Raw genomic sequence first — 17,838 nt, 5'->3', positions numbered from 1 at the left:
ACCGACCCAGGGTTCGTGTCTAGACAGCCCCAAACTCGGCCCCTGCTTTCTGAGCAAAAGCCAGCGTGAGAATCTATGGATTCCAGCAGACTGCGGGCCTTCAGTGCCTTGTGGACCCCTCCAGGAGCCTCGGGGCCCAGCACCCCCTTTCAGTGCCTCGTGGACCCCCTGAGGAGCCTCGGGGCCCGGCCCCCCGGCCTCGCAGCCACCACTGAGCCCCCGGGCAGGAGGCGATTGCGCTCCCCTCGCTGAAAACGGTCTCGCCGGGTGTCCTGCGTGTCAGCGCCGGGCCCTTGGGGGGGACGCAGGCAGGTGGGGGGCCACCCTCTGCCCGTCGATGCCCCCCCCTCGGGGTCTGCCGTCAAGGTGCGGGCCTGGCGAGCTGGCCCCAGCTTCATGAGGCGGTTGGGAAGTTAATCTGGGGGGAGCAGCGCCGCCGCTGCATTCTTCGTCCCATCTCACCTGGGCGCCCCAGCGGGTGAGCGGTCACTGTCCTCTCCAGCCACCAAAGCATGGGGCTCCCCCGGAGCCAGGCCCCACCGATGGGGCTTGGGCCGGCGGCCCAGGAGGGAAACTGTGCCCGGCAGCCGGGGCCCAGGTGAGCCAGGGGGCGAGGGGGAGCCGGGACCGTGTGCAGCCCCGCGAGCCCCGGGCAGCCGAGGCCCGAACCCGGGACCATCTCGAGTCGTTCTGCAACCTCTGCGCAGGCCCAGGAGGCGCACATCTGCTACGTCTCTTCCCTTGGCCCGTCGTCTTTTTTTTTTTTTTTTTAAGATTTTATTTATTTATTCATGAGACACAGAGAGAAAGGCAGAGACCCAGGCAGAGGGAGAAGCAGGCTCCTGCTGGGAGTCGACGCGGGACTCGATCCCAGGACCCTGGGATCACGCCCCGAGCCGAAGCAGGCGCTCCACCACTAAGCCCCCCAGGCGCCCCCGTCTTCTTCCTAATGAAGGTGTGGGGAAGGCTTTGGTGCGGAAAGTCTAGACAGCACTCACGGGTTTTGCTTGCTCAGCATCTGCTACCCTCTCCGGCTGGTGCCAGCCTTTGACTGTCCTCGGGAGGACTTGCTCTGTGGCACGTGGCCCGGCTGGCCAGTGCGGCTGGCCGCGGCGCTCTGCTGCGGGGCACGCGACGCAGGCTGGCCCGACGGGGCTTGACGGCGCGGGACGCCAGCCGGGCCCGCCAGAGCCTCCCTGCATGTGGTCTGCAGACCCCGCAGGCAGGCAGTCACCCCCTATTCCTCTGGGATCTCCAGGCCGATGCCCATCTTTGCCAGTCACATGGGGGGGCGGTTTGCAAGGCGAAGCCAAGTGATGGGGACAGACCCACATCTGGGGATGGCATATTTGGGCCCCGAGATCCAGATGGGTCTGAGACCAGATGAATCACTCGCCACCAAAGAACGTGGGACGATAAATTCCCCTGTTGGTTGCGCTGGTTTGAGTGGAGTCTGTCTCCCTTGCAGCCGAGGACAGACCTCCGTTCACATCCCAGCTCTGCCGCTTGTGAATTCTGTGATCTTGGGCGCTCACTCAACCCACATCGCTCGTCTGCAGGCTGAGAATAATCGCACGTTATTCAGCCCTTGTGGGGCTGCCAGGTGGGGTAAACGTGGATGCCCCCGACCGTTGTGCGACATGAACAGGTGTTGGGAGCAGCACAGGTTCCCTTCCTTCCCTGGTCCACGGGGAGACCTGGGAGGACACTCTGCCTCTCGGTAGGAAGTGCAGATGTTGGTGCTGTCAGGAGGAGGTGTGGAACCTTCATGAACGTTGTAAGCTCTGAAGGCTGCTCTCAGGTCCTGCCTCTTGTGCTCTCTTTACCCCCTTTCTCTGTCTCCCCATCTCCCCCTTGGTCACCAGCCCCCTCCATGCTCTAAAGAACATTCCACAATGCATGTCCAGCCATATGAGAGTGTGAGAAGCAAAGGAAGTGAGAGGAAGTAGAGCTTTTTTTGACTGGAGTGGGAACGAAGGTTTACATAGGGTTAGGTGACTTCTACGGCACAATCCTAACTTCTCAGCAAAATGGGGACAGACAGGTTTCCAGTGACCTTGGGAAGCTGGAGAAGACACTTTATAGCATCTCAGAGACTTATACCCTAGGTTCTTAGCCTAATCTAGTTCTTTGCAGATCACAGTGGCAAGAACTGTGGGTCCTTTGTGTGCTTCTCTGCTCCCAGCATCTTCTCAAGTTACTGGCATTTCAGGGGTCCTTAGCAGACAGCTGGTAAGACAAGAGGAAAGTGTTGGGGCGCCTGGGTGGCTCAGTCACTTGAGCGTCCAACTGTTGATTTTGCCTTAGGTCATGATCTTAGGGTCCCCACTCAGCAGGGAGTCTGCTTGAGAGTCTCTCTCTCCCTCTCCCTCTACCATTCACCCCCACTCACGTTTGTGCTTGCTCCTTCTCTAAAAAACTAAAAAAAAAAAAAAAAAATAGAAAAGGAAAAGGAAGAAAAAGAAAGTGCCAGTCGCCTGGGCACTCAGGTGGTAAGCTGGCAGCCAGGACGCTCCAGCATCAGGGGACCCATCTGACTTGATCCTCATCGTGTTTTTCTGTGGCTACTGATGTTGTTTAAGAACACTTGCCAAAATTTTATAATTGAGAAATTCCACATGAACATCTCTATTTCTGACTTCACTTTCAAGAAAAACACAGCATATGTGGGATTTCCAAAGAGAGTCTTGGGGATCAGGGAGGCAGGTGAACTTAGCTGTGTTCAGATTCCCAGACCATAGCAACATCCCTGCTAACCATATGCTCCATTTGGGGTGAATTTGAATCACTATATGGTGCTTGCAGAATATTATAAACTGTAAACAGATGCCACCTCCCGGACACATTGACCATTTGTGCTTCCTTCTCTGAGAGTCATGGGATGAAAGGAAATGATAGTAAAGAAGCTCCAAGGGGCTCCTGGGGGGCTCAGTTGGTTAAGCATTTAACTCTTAGTTTCGGTTTATGTTGTGATCTCAGGGTCGTGGAATCAAGTCCCTCGTTGGGCTCTGCGCTAGTCCCTCTCCTTCTGCTCCTCTCCCCGCTTGCATGCTCTCCCTATCTCTAAAATAAGTAAATGAAACCTTAAAAAAAAAAAAAAAAGCCAGAGACCATTTCTCAGCTTCACAGTATCAGGAAATTGCTGCCCTGAGCATTAGCCTAGCAGCTCACAGGATTTCATACCCTTAAGGGTGAGGCAGATAAATTGGAGAGGCCAGAGGACACACACACACACACACACACACACACACACACACACACACAATGAAACAACTGGTCCAATGGGCAAGAGTTGAAGAAATAGGAGCAATTTTGCTCAAACAAGAGTTCTGTGATAGAAGTATATTACATGGAAGACCTGTTTGCTGGAAGGCTTGCCATGTTGTAGAAGATGGATGGGATGGGAAATTGAAGGAATCATAGGTGCATTAGCAAAAAAAAAAAAAAAAAGGAAAAAGGAAGTGAGCTGTTTTAGAAAGTCACTGGAGTGGCTGGAGTAACAACTGGGGTTTGTTGTTGTTTTGGTTTAAAGATAAAATCATAGATGCTAGTTGAACTTTCCCTTCTGTTGAGATTTGAGGTTAGCAGTTAATCACACCCCTCTCCCTCATTTCCTGGTTCGAAACTAAATTTAGTGGAATAAAATGTAATTTTTTTTTGAAAGTGTAAGTTCTATTTGTGTTCTGCTCAAGCTAGATTGCAGAATGCGTCTTGAACCCAAGGTCAAAATTAGGCATTCTACAACTACACATCACTCCTTAATTCTGAATTTGGGGCCAGCCTACAGGAGAAATCAGGGCATCACCTAGCCAGTCACCGAGAGGACCCGGACCTGCCTCATTCTTTTCTGGGTCTAGTAGAGAAAAGCCAGAGGGTTGCAGACTGGCCTCTAGAAACCAGAAGAGGTGGGTTCTGGTGCAGGTGGGACAAGGACTCCAATTCTAGGCAAGTCACAGAGAAAGAAGGGGAAACAGGGTCCAGAAAGAAGTTGAGCCATACCGGACCCAAATGTCACCATCTAAATGTTACTTGGGACATCTGACACTTACAGAGTGCTTATTATGTGTCAGGGATCATTCTAGGGACTTCACATGATCTGATTTATCTCACTGTATTATCTCACTTAATCCTGCAGCAACCCTATGAAATATTACTGTTATCATCGATTTTATAGATAAGAAACCAAGGAACAGAGAAGTTCAGTCATGTGCCTGAGGCCACACTAGTAAGTGGGTGAGCTGAGCTTCCAATGCAGGTCCATCTGACTCCAAACTGGAGCTCCTGCCAAGATGGAAGGAAAAGCGGAGGCTTCATTCACTGTGCTTTTCCAAGAGGATGCCAGTTTTGGCAGGAGTCTCTGTGGCTCTGGGCACAGGACTCCACCACAGAAGAAGACTCACACCCAGATCTTCTCCCTGGACCCTAAGACAGGCCCCACGGAGTTGCCCTCAAGGGCAGGCTCTGGATCAGACGGGGATGGCTCAAACCTCCGCCACCTCCAAGCTGGATGCCCTCGGGTAATTCCTCCAGCCTCAGTTCTTCCGTCTGTAGAACAGAGGAAAAAAGATCTGCTGTCAGTGCTGTCCCCTGGGAAAGGCCAAGCAGCATCGATCCCACCCTGACAGTCATTCCTTGTTGCCGGAGACCTCTTCAGCTCCGAGCCGCTGTGCTTCTGGCTCTTCCACAATACACCGCCACCACCCAACCCCCTGTTGCTGCGCCTGTCACTTAAGGTTTTGTGAGCAGTGGGTTGGAAGAAGAAAGTCTTCTCACCTCGTTTCCTGAAGCCTCCAATTTGGAAGAAGCCCCCCCACACACACACACAAGGCCAATGAACCCACAGGCCCCAGAGGCAGAAATCACAGAAGCAAAGAAAACCCCAGGAAGAACAGAGCGTTTGAACTTGGGGCCCTTGCCCTTACATCCTACTAGAGTGGCCTCACTGTACGTCCCTGCGGATCCCATTTTGTCCTGGATTTTTACCAGAGATGCGCCTCTCCTGGGGATAACGTAGGGACCTTTCCCTGGAGGAACAGCATCCACCTCACTGTGGTGTGTCAGGAACAGACCAGGTCTTGGGTGCGACACAGAAGGCCAGGCACGCGGTCGCTGGACATTGGATGCTGAAAGGCAGGGAGTCAGAGACTTCGGCAGACTGTCCCTGACCTTAGCTGAGCTCTCTGTGAGGGTCAGGTCATGAGGGATCAGCCACCTTCTTGTGACTCGTGGGGGGGCCCAGGCTCCCTTGCACCCCAAGACTGACAGCTGACTGCACATCCTTTCCAAGGGTGCACTTAGCACATACACTCTCTTCTAAGCAAGGGAGCCCTTGAGGCTTCTCCTTCAAAAACCTTTCCAGGCCACCACACAGCCTACTTGATAGTTCCAAGTTAGCTGCACAATTAAACCCAAAGCGGCCTGTTTATGAATATGAGATGCCAAGTTTCCCTGCAAATCACAGCAAAGTAACAGATGCTTTAGAGCAATAAATAAAGTAAAATATAGCTTTCCTTTTCTCTCTCCAATACTAATAGGCCGAACACCTTTCTTGGCAGGTGTAACTTGGGGAGGGGGCGCTATAAGGTAAGAGGGTGTTCATATCACTCCACTGGGCACAGGGCCTGAATGACCCACCCTTGGAGATCCACGTTTGGCCCTGACCTGGGTGGATGCGGGTCCCTTGTATGTAGCACGGGGCCAGCACCAGCCTCCTGCCGAAGAGACAGCGGCACTAGCCCTACTGAGCCCAGACACATCTGGTGCATCACAGCGTGGTGACTGGATGTCCCTGCAGCATCCCCCCTTGCTGGGCACCCTCGGGCGGGAAAGCTCTCGCACAGCGTGAAGTAGTTGGCCCTGAAAGTGGCTTCTGCTTTCCTAGATTCAAAAAACAACAACAAAAATCCAAACTCAAGAAACCAAGGAGACCTTTGCCCCCAGTATTTTCTGCTGGTTTATAACCTAACGTTTTAAAGCTGTTCATGTGAGATCATTGATTCCACTTTTGAATTCTGAGTCACAGATTTCATCAGAGTCCCTAGCATTTCTGAGTGTGTGTGTGTGTATGTGCACTCCCACATGTGCACGCACGCCTTGTGGCCTCCCACAACCATCCCCCCGCGGTCATTTCAGAATCTAAAGTCTGCTGGAAGTCTGGTGCCGTGCCTTAGCAGCCCTCCAGCAGGTGACCCTGCTCCCTCACACCCACCCACCTGTTTCCGTGTGCGCCGGGGGCAGACGGCTTGGTCATCACCCTCACGCGCTGCAGGCTGTGCTTCAGCAGGAGCGTGCGTGGCCTCGGAAGGACAATCAAAGTGCTGGCGAGTTCTCAGCCCTGGAGACAGCACTCAATCGATAACAGACGGAGACTCGGTGGATAGATACTCCGGCTCTCTTGTTCTTCCGTTGGGACAGCTCTGGGCTGTATCCCGTACCATCTCCCAGAGTCCCTAGCAGGATCGTGCTGCAGTTGCACAGCCTGGCTGGCTTGATAGCACTTTCTGTCCTCACTTCCTTCTCCTGGTCTCCAGTGTCTCCTCATCCCACCTTCCAGTAGATATCCCCTTATTACATTCAATATTGCTTTTCTTGCACTCAAGTCCTTGTCTCCGTGACTCTTTCTGGGGGTGGGGTGCAGAAATCTGACCTAGATGCCACCTAAAGCCATGGCGCATCTCCTTTCTTATTCAGAGCTGACCAGCTGCCCCATGTGCTTACACTCCTTTCTTGCTGAGACCACCCATGATCACATAAACACAAGGCTACTTTTCAAGGACTTCTTTGGCTCATTTACAGCATTAGACACCACTGACCATCTTGCTCCTTCTGGAAACTCTATTTTCCCTTGGCTTCCACTCCCCCAGAGAGTTAGTTAAAATATAGGCATAGCCAAATTAATACTGGCTGGACCAAGGTAGAAGTTTATGCCTCTCTTACTTACCAGTGTGGGGAGACAGCGTGGGGCCGGCATGATCATCTGTTCCACATCAGCCAGGGACTCACACCCCTTCAGCCTCATTGCTCCACTGTCCCTGCAGTGTTGTTCTTACCCCCCTAGTCCAAGGTGGCTCCCTGGGAAGCGAGGCACAGGTGCAGGGGTGTGGTGTGGGCACACGTAGATGCTACACACATCACATCTGCTCACACTGATTGGTTTAGATACATTGGCCACACTCAGCCACAGGGAGGCTGTGAAGTGTAGTCTTTACCTTGGTGGGCACGTTTGCAGCTGAAATGAGAGGCTCTAAATACCATGGGGAAAGGAGGTAATAGGCTTTAGGAGGCAACCAGCAGTCGCATGTTTCTGGTTCTCATCTTTTCTCATCCTGTTCTTCAAAGTCCTCTGCCAGAGGACTTCTTGTGCCAGCCTATTTAGCTTCTTTGCTTACCATGGTTCTCTCCTCACTCACAGTCTGTTTCTGGAGGCGCCCCTCGACACCTACCCCTTCAGACGCCTCCTCCAGGCTGCACCTTTCAGATCCAACCTTCCAGATCTCTTCTGCTCTGTTGGCTTGACTTTCCCAGCACCTACTGTAAATTGATCTCCTCAGTATCTCAAACCCAGTCATTAAAAACCTGAACTGATCATCTCCTCCTCCTGCTCCTTACCCTATTTATCCTCTCACATTCCCTAACTTGGAAAGTGCCAGTTTTCCTCCCTTAGCCATTTGAGTCAGAAGCTCGAGAGTCACTGTAGACTAGATTTTCCACACACATGCCTAATGCTCCCTCTCCAACCATATGGTAACTTCAAGCCTTCATCATTCCTACTGCATTAAGAGAGCTTACAAACATGTCTCTTTCCCTCCTTGTCTGCCCCTTCCACACTGCCATCAGGGGTTGCATTTTGGATGTCTTGAGCCATCATCACACTCTACATATGATTTTCTTGGTCTATTTGGTGGTTTTTTAAAAGTCATTGGATATCAGCATCTGAATATTGAGCTATTATTCATATGAAACTCACATTTCCATACTCAAGTCTACATGGCAGCAATTCCTGCAAACAAGGAGTAGCTGCCTTATTAAGGTGGGACATAGGCTCTCTAGTTCCCCAAGAACCAACCCAAAGGGTTTCTTAATATATGTCATCTGTTTGGCCCCTGTAGGCATTTTTGGGCCCCATTTTAAAGTATGAATCTGATTGTGGTACAGTTGTGCTGTCACTCCTACAGTGGCTACCCATCAACTACCACAGAAAGATCAGACTCCAAAGGATGCTGTGAAAGGCACTCCTGTGTTTGGCCCCTACCTGAATTTTCCACCTTACTTCCACCCATTGCATCATACTCACCTTTCATTCTTGCCCTAGAATGCTATCTGCTGCCCACATACTCTGCTTGCATTTGATGATTTCCCTTCCCTTGCCCATTGGGCACATTTTTTTTTTAAGATTTTATTTATTTGAGAAAGAGAGCATGTGCATGAGCAGAGAGGAGGGGCAGAGGAAGAGGGAGAAGCAGACTCCCCCTGAGCAGGGAGCCTGATGCAGGACTTGATCCCAGAGAGATCCCAGACCTGTACTGAAGGCAGATGCTTAGCGACTGAGCCACCCAAGCACACTGGGCACATTCTTACTTACTCTTCAAGTTCAACATCTTCTCTAGGAGAAGTCTTCTCACTCTTGCACTCTCTGGAGTAAAGTGTCACCTCCTCACTTGCTCTCATTGCACATTGAGTGTGTGTTCACCTTCAGCATGTCTCATCCTGTAGCTATTTGTCTCCCCCACTAGATCACGAGCCCCTTAATTCAGGCAAAAAATTTGCTCTCAGCACCAAGGACAGCGCCTGGCACCGGCAAATGAGCTTCTCAATGACTATTGAAGGAAGGAGTTGAAATTGCCTGAAAGCTCAAGTCATGATCCCAGGGTCCTGGGATTGAGCCCTGCATTGGGCTTCTTGCTCAGTGGGGAGTCTGCCTCTCCCTCTTCCCCACCCCTCTGCTCATGATCTCTTTCTTTCTCTCTCAGATAAATAAATAAAATATATTTTTAAAAAAACTTTAATAACTGTTGCATCATGAAAATCAAGATCAACCCATTTTCCTTTACACTCTAGACACACATAGATACGTCTACCTGAAAAACAATACAAAGACAATATACAAATACAAAACACAAAATACAAATAACACACGAATACAAAAATCTGGAGATACATACACACACACACACACACACACACTATTTCTAAAAAGACAAAGGAGGAAGCTCAGAGAACAAGCTGACTTAAAAATTTGGGTGATAGATTTACAGCCAAAATCAAACATAGTGGCAATGATAACAAATAGAAAGGGAGGCTGAGCAGAACATTATTACATTGTTTGCATGCAGGGCACTGCACTAACATTTTATATACATTTTATTTAATCCTCACAGAAGCCCTGCAAGAAATTGTATTTGTCAGGGTTCTCCAGAGAAACAGAACCAATAGGATATATATAGATTATATATAAGAAGAGATTTATTATAGGAATTGGCTCACGCGGTGATGGAGGCTGAGAAGTCCCACAATCTGCTGTCTGCAAAATGGAGAACCAGGGAAGCTGGTGATAAATTCAGTCGAGTCTGAAGGCCCGAGAACCTGGAGCCCCAAGGTCGGAAGGCAGGAAAAACCGGACCTCCCAGCTCAACAACAGAAAGTGAATTGACCCTTCCTTTGCCTTTTTATTCCAGATGGGATGAAGCAGATCTCTTTACTCAGGATTTACTCTATTCAAATGCTAATCTCCTCCAAAAGCACGCTCACAGACACCCCCAGAAATAATGTTTAACCAGCTAGTTGGGCCTCCCACACCCCAGTCAAACTGACGCATAAAATTATGCATTTCAACATGACTTTCTCCATTTCGTATGTGTGGAAACTGAGTCTCAGAGCTGTCGTGACTTGCTCCATGTGCCTCAACTTCAAAGTGGGAGACGCTGGACTGCCACTCAGGCCTGAGCATTTACTGCACTGAAACACTTTTCCTTGGGGTCATGCTTTACATTCAACCCGTTTATGTTTTGTTTGTTTTGTTTACCACAACTCAGAAAGTGAGGGTAAGACCTGAGATTGGGGAATTGCCTCTACCCTTTTCCTAGGGAAATATGGACTTTTGAATATTAAGTTTTTGTTTTAATTCCAGTGTAGTTAACTGGAATGTTATGTTATGTTATTTCAAGGGTACAGTATAGTGATTCAACACTTCATACATCATCCAGTGCTCATCACAGCAAGTGCCCTCTTTAATCCCCATCACCAGTTTCACTCATCACTCCCTTCCCACCTCCCCTCTGGTCACCATCAGTTTGTTCTCTGTAGTTAAGAGTTTGTTCCTTGATTTGTCTCACTCTCTCTTTCCTTTGCTCATTTGTTTTGTTTCTTAAATTCCACGTATGAGTGAGATCATATGGTATTTGTCTTTCTCTGACTGATTTCACTTAGCATAATACTCTCTAGCTCTATCCGTGTTGTTGCAGATGTCAAGGTTTTATTCTTTTTATGGCTGACCAGTATTCCCGTGTGTGTGTGTGTGTGTATGTGTGTGTGTATACATATATGTAACACATCTTCTTTATCCATCTGTTGATTGACACTTGGGCTGCTTCCATAATATGGCTATTGACCAATGCTGCTATAAACATATGGGTGCATGTGTCCTTTTGAATTAGTGTTTTTGTATTTTGGGGGGGTAGATAACCAGTAGCACAATTGCTGGATAAGAGAGTAGTTCTATTTTTAACTTTTTGAGGCACCTGCATACTGTTGTCCAGAGTGACTACACCAGTTCACATTTCCACCAACAGCGCATGAGAGTCTTTCATGTTCTGTCTCCCTTTCTGATATTTCCCACTCATTTTTTCTCATTTCCCCTTTATTCCCTTTCACTATTTTTTATATTCCCCAAATGAATGAGACCATATAATGTTTGTCCTTCTCCAATTGACTCATTTCACTCAGCATAATACCCTCCAGGTCCATCCACGTGGAAGCAAATAGTGGGTAATTGTTGCTTCTAATGGCTGAGTAATATTCCATTGTATACATAAACCACATCTTCTTTATCCACTCATCTTTCGATGGACACCGAGGCTCCTTCCACAGTTTGGCTATTGTGGACATTGCTGCTATAAACATCGGGGTGCAGGTGTCCTGGCGTTTCACTGCATCTGTATCTTTGGGGTAAATCCCCAGCAGTGCAATTGCTGGGTCGTAGGGCAGGTCTATTTTTAACTCTTTGAGGAACCTCCACACAGTTTTCCAGAGTGGCTGCACCAGTTCACATTCCCACCAACAGTGCAGTGGTTTCCTGCCTTGTAAATTTTCCCCTTTCTCACTGATGTGAGGTGGTATCTCATTGTGGTTTTGATTTGTATTTCCCTGATGGCAAGTGATGCAGAGCATTGAGAGGAAGAATTTTAAACAGGCTCCACACCCAGTATGGAGCCCAATGTGGGGCTCCATCTCACAACCCACAACCCTGAGATCATGACCTGAGCTGAAGTCAAGAGTCAGGTGCTTAGCCAACTGAGCCACCCTGGTGCCCTTGAATCATTTCTTTATGTATTTTGGATACTAACCCTTTATTGGATCTGTCATTTGCAAATATCTTCTCCCATTCAGTAGGTTTTTAGTTTGGTTGATTGTTACCTTTGCTGTACAGAAACTTTTTATTTCAATGTAGTCCCAATAGTTTATTTTTGCTTTTATTTCCCTTTGCCTCAGGAGACATAGCTAGAAAAATGTTGCTGCAGCCAGTGTCAGAGAAACTACTGCCTGTGCTCGCTTCTAAGATAGTTATGCTTTCAGTCCATTTTGAATTTATTTTTGTGTATAGTGTAAGAGAGTGGTCAGTTTCATTGTTTTACATGTGGCTGTCCAGTTTTCCCAACATCCATTTGTTGAAGAAACTATCTTTTTCCCATTGGATATTCTTTCCTGCCTTGTTGAAGATTAATTGACTATATAATTGTGGGTCTATTTCTGGGTTTTCTGTTCTGTTCAGTTGATCTATGTGTCTGTTTTTGTGCCAGTACCACACTGTTTTGGTTACTGTACATTCGTAGTATATAATTTGAAGCCTGGAATTGTGATGCCTCCTGCTTTGCTTTGCTTTTTCAAGATTACTTTGGCTATTTGAGGGTCTTTTGTGGTTCCATACAAATTTTAGGATTGTTTGCTCTAGCTCTGTGAGAAATGCTTTTGGTATTTTGATAGGGATTGCATTAACTATGTAGATTGCTATGGGTAGTATAGGCATTTTAACAATATTTGTTCTTCCAATCCACGAGCACAGGGAATGCTTTCTATTTCTTTGTGTCCTCTTTAATTTCTTTCATCAGTGTTTTATAGCTTTCAGAGTACAGGTCTTCCACCTCTTGGGCTGTGTTTATGCATAAGTAATTATTATTTTTAGCACAGTTGTAAATGGGATTGTTCATTTCTCCTCCTCCTGCTTCAGTATTGGTGTATAGAAATGCAACAGATTTCCATAGACTGATTTTGTATCCTGTGACTTTCCTGAATTCATTTATAAGTTCTAGCAGTTTTTTTGGTGGAGTCTTTTGGGTTTTCTATATATAGTATCATGTCATCTGCAAATAGTAAAAATTTTACTTCTCCCTTACCAATTTGGATGCCTTTTATTTCTTTCTATTGTCTGATTGCTGTGGCTAGGACTTCCAGTACTATGTTGAATAGAACTGGTAAGAGTGAACATACTTGTCTTTTTCTTGATCTTAGGCAAAAGGCTCTCAGTTGGGGAATAATGGATTTTTGACAAAAATATTTCTTGGGACGCCTGAGTGGCTCAGCAGTTGAGCGTCTGCCTTTAGTTCAGGGCATGGTCCTGGAGCTGGGGATCGAGTCCCACATAAGGCCCTTTGCAGGAAGCCTGCTTCTCCCTCAGCCTATGTCACTGCTGCTCTCTTTCTCTGTCTCTTACGAATAAATAAATAAAATGTTTAAGAAAAAAATATTTCTTTAAAAATAAAACAGACTAAAGAACTGCCTTTGTAGCAGTGACTATTTCTAAGTTTGATTTGAAGGCATAGCAGTTAAATAGTGGCTACTTTCTTCCACTATTAAAAAGAAAAAACAACCATATCTTCCTCAAGACCGTATTGTACAATCAGAAAGGGGAAAAAAAGCTTCTGACATCTCTCCTTTGACCTCCTTACTAATCAGAAAATTACTTTTCTAAAAAGTATGTAGAGTTAAATAATAATCACATTTATATGATAGCGCATCCCTTGAATAATGTTGATATATGAGAGATCCCATTAGATAATCACAATAATCACCAGACTTTAGGGTTTTCTAAAGGGATTTTCTTCTTAAAGGAGCATTGCTGTATTTTTTCCCCTTGAAACCATTGAAAATGTGTTTTTGTTTTTTGTTGAAATATAGTGGACACACAGTATTACATTAGTTTCGGGATATGGCTTTGATTATAATGGAATCACACCTTTAAACAGTTTTCCTCACTTTTTGTCTTGGAGATACTTAATAAGCAAATAATTTATAAGCTTAACACCGAGGACAATGTGTTGTTCTTTGCAACTATTTTTTCTGGTTCCTTAAAGAGAGTGGAGCTACATACATCCATACATCTTTCTACACAAAGTTTATGTGTACATCATACATTTTTCTTTCCATTGCACTCATGAGGACATCATCCTCCCTTTGGGTCTTCTAATGCAAAAGCACATTTGCCTGTTACCCTTTTTTTTTTTTTTTTGAGGCCTTGCCAAGCACCACCAATTTAATTGTATACATTTAATTCTAAGCCATCTTTACCCTTAACTAATAGAATAATCCTATGAGGTAAGCACCATAATTGGCCCCATTTCACAGATGAGAAAAAATTGAGGCTTAGAGAGGGTCAAGTAACTTACCAGCAACTTCTCCGGTAAGGGGTGGTCAATAAGTCATATCAGACCCCAGAGTCTGTGGGGTTACTGATAAGTTAGCATGCCTTCCTCATTTTAAAGACCCAGCATACTGACCTGCAGCATGAGGAATGCCTTTCAGTGGGTTAAGTGAAAGTTGGATTTTGTTTTCTGTTCAACTCCCCAAGCATTCAGCATCTTGCTGGAGGCACTAGTGGGTAGAAGAAATCGCCTGTGTTTAACAGAAAAGGGCCAGGGTTTGCTGACATGTTTAGTTAATCCACAAGGAGATTGCTGATGAGGATTCTGGTTAATTAGTTGTGGAATTTTAAAAAACGAGCAGATGTGCCATGGTAAAATGCATTTTACTTCCCCAGCCCTGGGGGAAAGCACTGGGTATGTTCTGCGGCTGTGTGTACTTACATATCTTGATTGAACATTCAACAGCATGTTTTGCAAGACTCAGGTATCCTGGCTTTGTTCCAGCATGGATAATTAGATTCTGCTCCGGCTCTCCCTACAGTCTCCGGCAGGTACAAGATTAATCATAATAACTACAACTAACAAGCGCCTACTACGTGCCAGCGAGCACACTGGGAAATTTCCATATGTCATCAGTCCTTCACACAGTCCTGCAAGACTTTTCTTTTTTCCCCCTTTAGTGGGGAAACTGACTCAGAGAGAGGTTAGTGACTTGCCCGAGGCCACGCATGAGTGAGTGGCAAGACAGAGATTCGAACTTAGAATCGTGCCTGGCTCCAAAGCCTATATGTTTCCTCTTCATTTGAAAAAAAAAAAATGAATTTGAGGGGCACATGGGTAGCTCAGTTGGTTAAGCATCTGACTCTTGATTTTGGCTCAGGTCATGATCCTGGGGTCGTGGGATCAAGCCATGAGTCCGTGCTGGGAGTGGAGCCGGCCTAGGATTCTCTCTCCTACTCTGCCCCTTCTGCTTGCACAGAGTCTCAGAAAGAAAGAGGGAAAGAGAGAAAGAAAGAGAAAGAAAGAAAGAGAAAAAGAGAAAGAAGGGAGGGAAGGAGGGAGGGAGGAAGGAGAAAGAAAGAGAGAGAAAGAAAAGAGAAAAGTGCATTTGACAAAAAAAAAAAAAAAAAAGGTCAAAGGATGCAAAAAGGATATGTCATGGAAAACGAGTTTCCTCCCAGCCCCTAGCCTTCCAGTTTTCCTTCCTAGAGGCCTACCCTCCTATTCTTCTGTATCACCCAGTATATTCTATGCATGTGCACCTTCTTTCCTTTTTAGGTTGCTGTTATAAGTTATTTGACTGAGATGGACTCTCTGTCCATACTGCATTTCCTATTTAAAATTTGTAAATGCTTCAGGAGCAAAGTGGGGAAGGATCTTGTATGACTGTCAAACAAAGAACAGGCTGTTCTACACATCTTTCAAGAAAAGTCATCATGAACAGCAGGTCCTATATTTTTACATGTAGTTAGGAGAAGTAGAAGATATCAGAATATCGTGGGGGTAACTATGTCCTTCCTTTGGATATCCAGGTATACGTACTTGCACACACACGGAGACCAGCTATCGTGTGTATGTAGTGTTTTCTGACCTTTTTTTTAAACCAGTTTAGAACCATCATTTTCCCCATGTCTTATTTTCTGAAACATTATATATAATCATAGCAAAGCATTTCATTAAATGCATGTACCATCACTTAATCAGTGAAATATTGTGTATATTTAGGTTGTTTCTAATATTATATTTTACCACATTAAATGGATAATTCTATGTTGCATGTCCTTAAAATATATATCTGCCTGCAGATATCTTAACATTCCAACACAACAAATTCTAGAGTGCCTTCTACAAAAATTAAACTTATTTGCAAAACCTACCAGGTTTCTGTGCACCATGGATAACACTAAATAATTCTCAATTTTGTGATAGGTCAGAATGCTGTCTTCTTTGGATTTAATTTGTGTTTCTTTGATACCTGATGAATTTTAATATTTTTCCAATTTTATATTTTCTTTCAGGAATTGTGTCTTCTCCTCAGTTTGTTGGTGGGGTATTTACTGATTTATAAAACTCTATTTATTACAGAAATAAAATATTTATCTATTATATAGAAAACACAGTTTGTTCTTTTGCATTTTATTTCCCCTTATGGTGATTTTTTTGGGGGTCTCCCAAAACTTTAAAATTTTATGCAGTTATATTAAAGTCTTTTTCTTTGCTTTCTTCCTTTGGTATTATGAGTCTAAAGCTTTCCCAATTCTCAAGAATATATACATATTTAGTGATATTTTAAAACTTTACTCCACTGTTTTCTTTTTCACTTTGAATTACTTCATGTGTTTTGAATTCACATTGGTGTAGGTATAATAATGAGGAAACTTGATTCCATTTTTTCCACAATTTTCTAATTGCCCCCAACAAAGTCCCAATGAGCCATAATTTCCCAGCTGACTTAAAATGCCACTTTTACTATGTGCTTTTTATGTAGGTGTGCTTATTTCTGATTTCTGATTCTGTTCATCCACTTGCCTATTCCCAAGCTAGAACCACACTGTTTTAATTACTACAGCTTCATAATATATATTTTGTGACATTGTAGTTTCCTGCCCATGATTCTTCTTCCTTCCAGCACAGTGCATTAGCTCTTATCTTTAATTTATTCATCCAAAAGAAACTCTGTAATTGTAATGTCAAATTCAATTTTTAAAATCCTCTTGGGATTTAGATTGCTATTACATTTGATTTATAGATTAATTTGAGAAGAATGGATGTCTTTCTAATGTTATGACTTCCCATCTCTCCATTTATTAAAGTTTTAATTGAACTGTCTATAAATTATAGAACAGTATTAAATATTAATTGTGTTAGGAGGCATCTTTGCCTTGCCTAACTTTAATGAGACTTGTAGCCTGTAGGTTACCAGCATGGAGTCACTAGAGTCGAAATGCTTGGGGTATATCCTGGCTTCACCAGTCAGTACCTTGGGCCTTTGGGCAGGTTACTTCTCTATGCTAAAGTTCTTTATGTGAATAATAAGACTAATACAAATACCTACCTGGTGATACTGGGATGAAGTTTAAATGAGATAATACATGTGAAAGCACTTTGAGCCATACCTGCCCCGTGGCGCTCAATAAATGCTAGCTGTTGGTATTATTTCATCCTTCAATCTGCTAGTGCCTATGGGTTTGAGATGGTTGTTCTTTTCTCATGTTAGAGGCAGCCTTCCTGCTTTCTTAAGATTATTTTTTTCTTGATTAGCAATGGATGTTGAATTTACTAAGTGCCTTTCTGGAATCTGTTGAGATGATCGTTTTTTTCTTCTGACCTATTTCTGCACTGAATTATGATTTCGTATTAGATGTGATGATAATGGATCTCAATGGGACGTGACAGCTTTTCTTTTAATAAATTATGCTTTGGTAGATACTACTGAAACCTTGACTGGGCAGGGAGCTTCCCCTTGTCAGCCTGGGGTAGATGGGCCTGCCAGCAGGAGTCTGGGGACCGGAGTCTGGGGGCCGCCTGGCTCAGCAGCTCCAAAGCATAACCCCCCCCCCTTTCCCTAATAGGAGCAGGGCCATGGCCTGGCTCTAGGGTTGGGGGCAAGCTCTGCAATGTAGCTGCTGCTTCTAGAGATCTCTGACACTGACTATACATTTGCCTGTGCCTCTCACCCCACCCGGCTCTCTGCTCCAATTCCAGAAAATTCTGTAACGAGAATCCCTTTCTTCCCATTAGCGACCTCCCCATCCCGCAGCCACTGATGTTTTGGCTCTCTCTTCCAGGACCCCTCACAGGTCAGCCTCCCTTCTTCCAAAACCATGTCTCTATTTGCTGTCTGCCACCAACTCCTCACCCTGTCTCTTAATATGTTGACTTTATATATTTTTTTATCCATTCATAATGAATTTAGAGGTGACCCAAGAGAGAGTGGAGATAAACACTGTGTTTGATCCACCATGTTATATAGAAATTCTGCTGT

At 45.3% G+C, this 17,838-nt stretch overlaps 1 protein-coding gene and 1 long non-coding RNA gene across 3 annotated transcripts in view; one reads left to right on the top strand and one right to left on the bottom strand.

The window, feature by feature from the left end:
* The window catches only part of HS3ST2 (heparan sulfate-glucosamine 3-sulfotransferase 2), a 90,445-nt gene that overhangs the window by 54,431 nt on the left and 18,176 nt on the right, over positions 1–17,838 (top strand). The window lies entirely within an intron of this gene.
* Positions 633–8,383, bottom strand: LOC125755271 (uncharacterized). 2 transcript variants are annotated; one of them, XR_007411243.1, is made up of 4 exons: positions 7,443–8,383; positions 6,941–7,071; positions 6,213–6,546; positions 633–5,877 (listed from the first exon to the last, which is right to left on the bottom strand). It is a non-coding gene; the product is annotated as an uncharacterized LOC125755271 (long non-coding RNA). The 2 variants fall into 2 exon arrangements; XR_007411242.1 differs by having other exon boundaries at positions 6,941–8,383.

Source organism: Canis lupus, chromosome 6, assembly GCF_003254725.2.
Source record: "Canis lupus dingo isolate Sandy chromosome 6, ASM325472v2, whole genome shotgun sequence".
Classification (NCBI taxonomy): Eukaryota; Metazoa; Chordata; class Mammalia; order Carnivora; family Canidae; genus Canis; species Canis lupus.
This window is presented reverse-complemented; position numbering and strand designations above follow the sequence as displayed.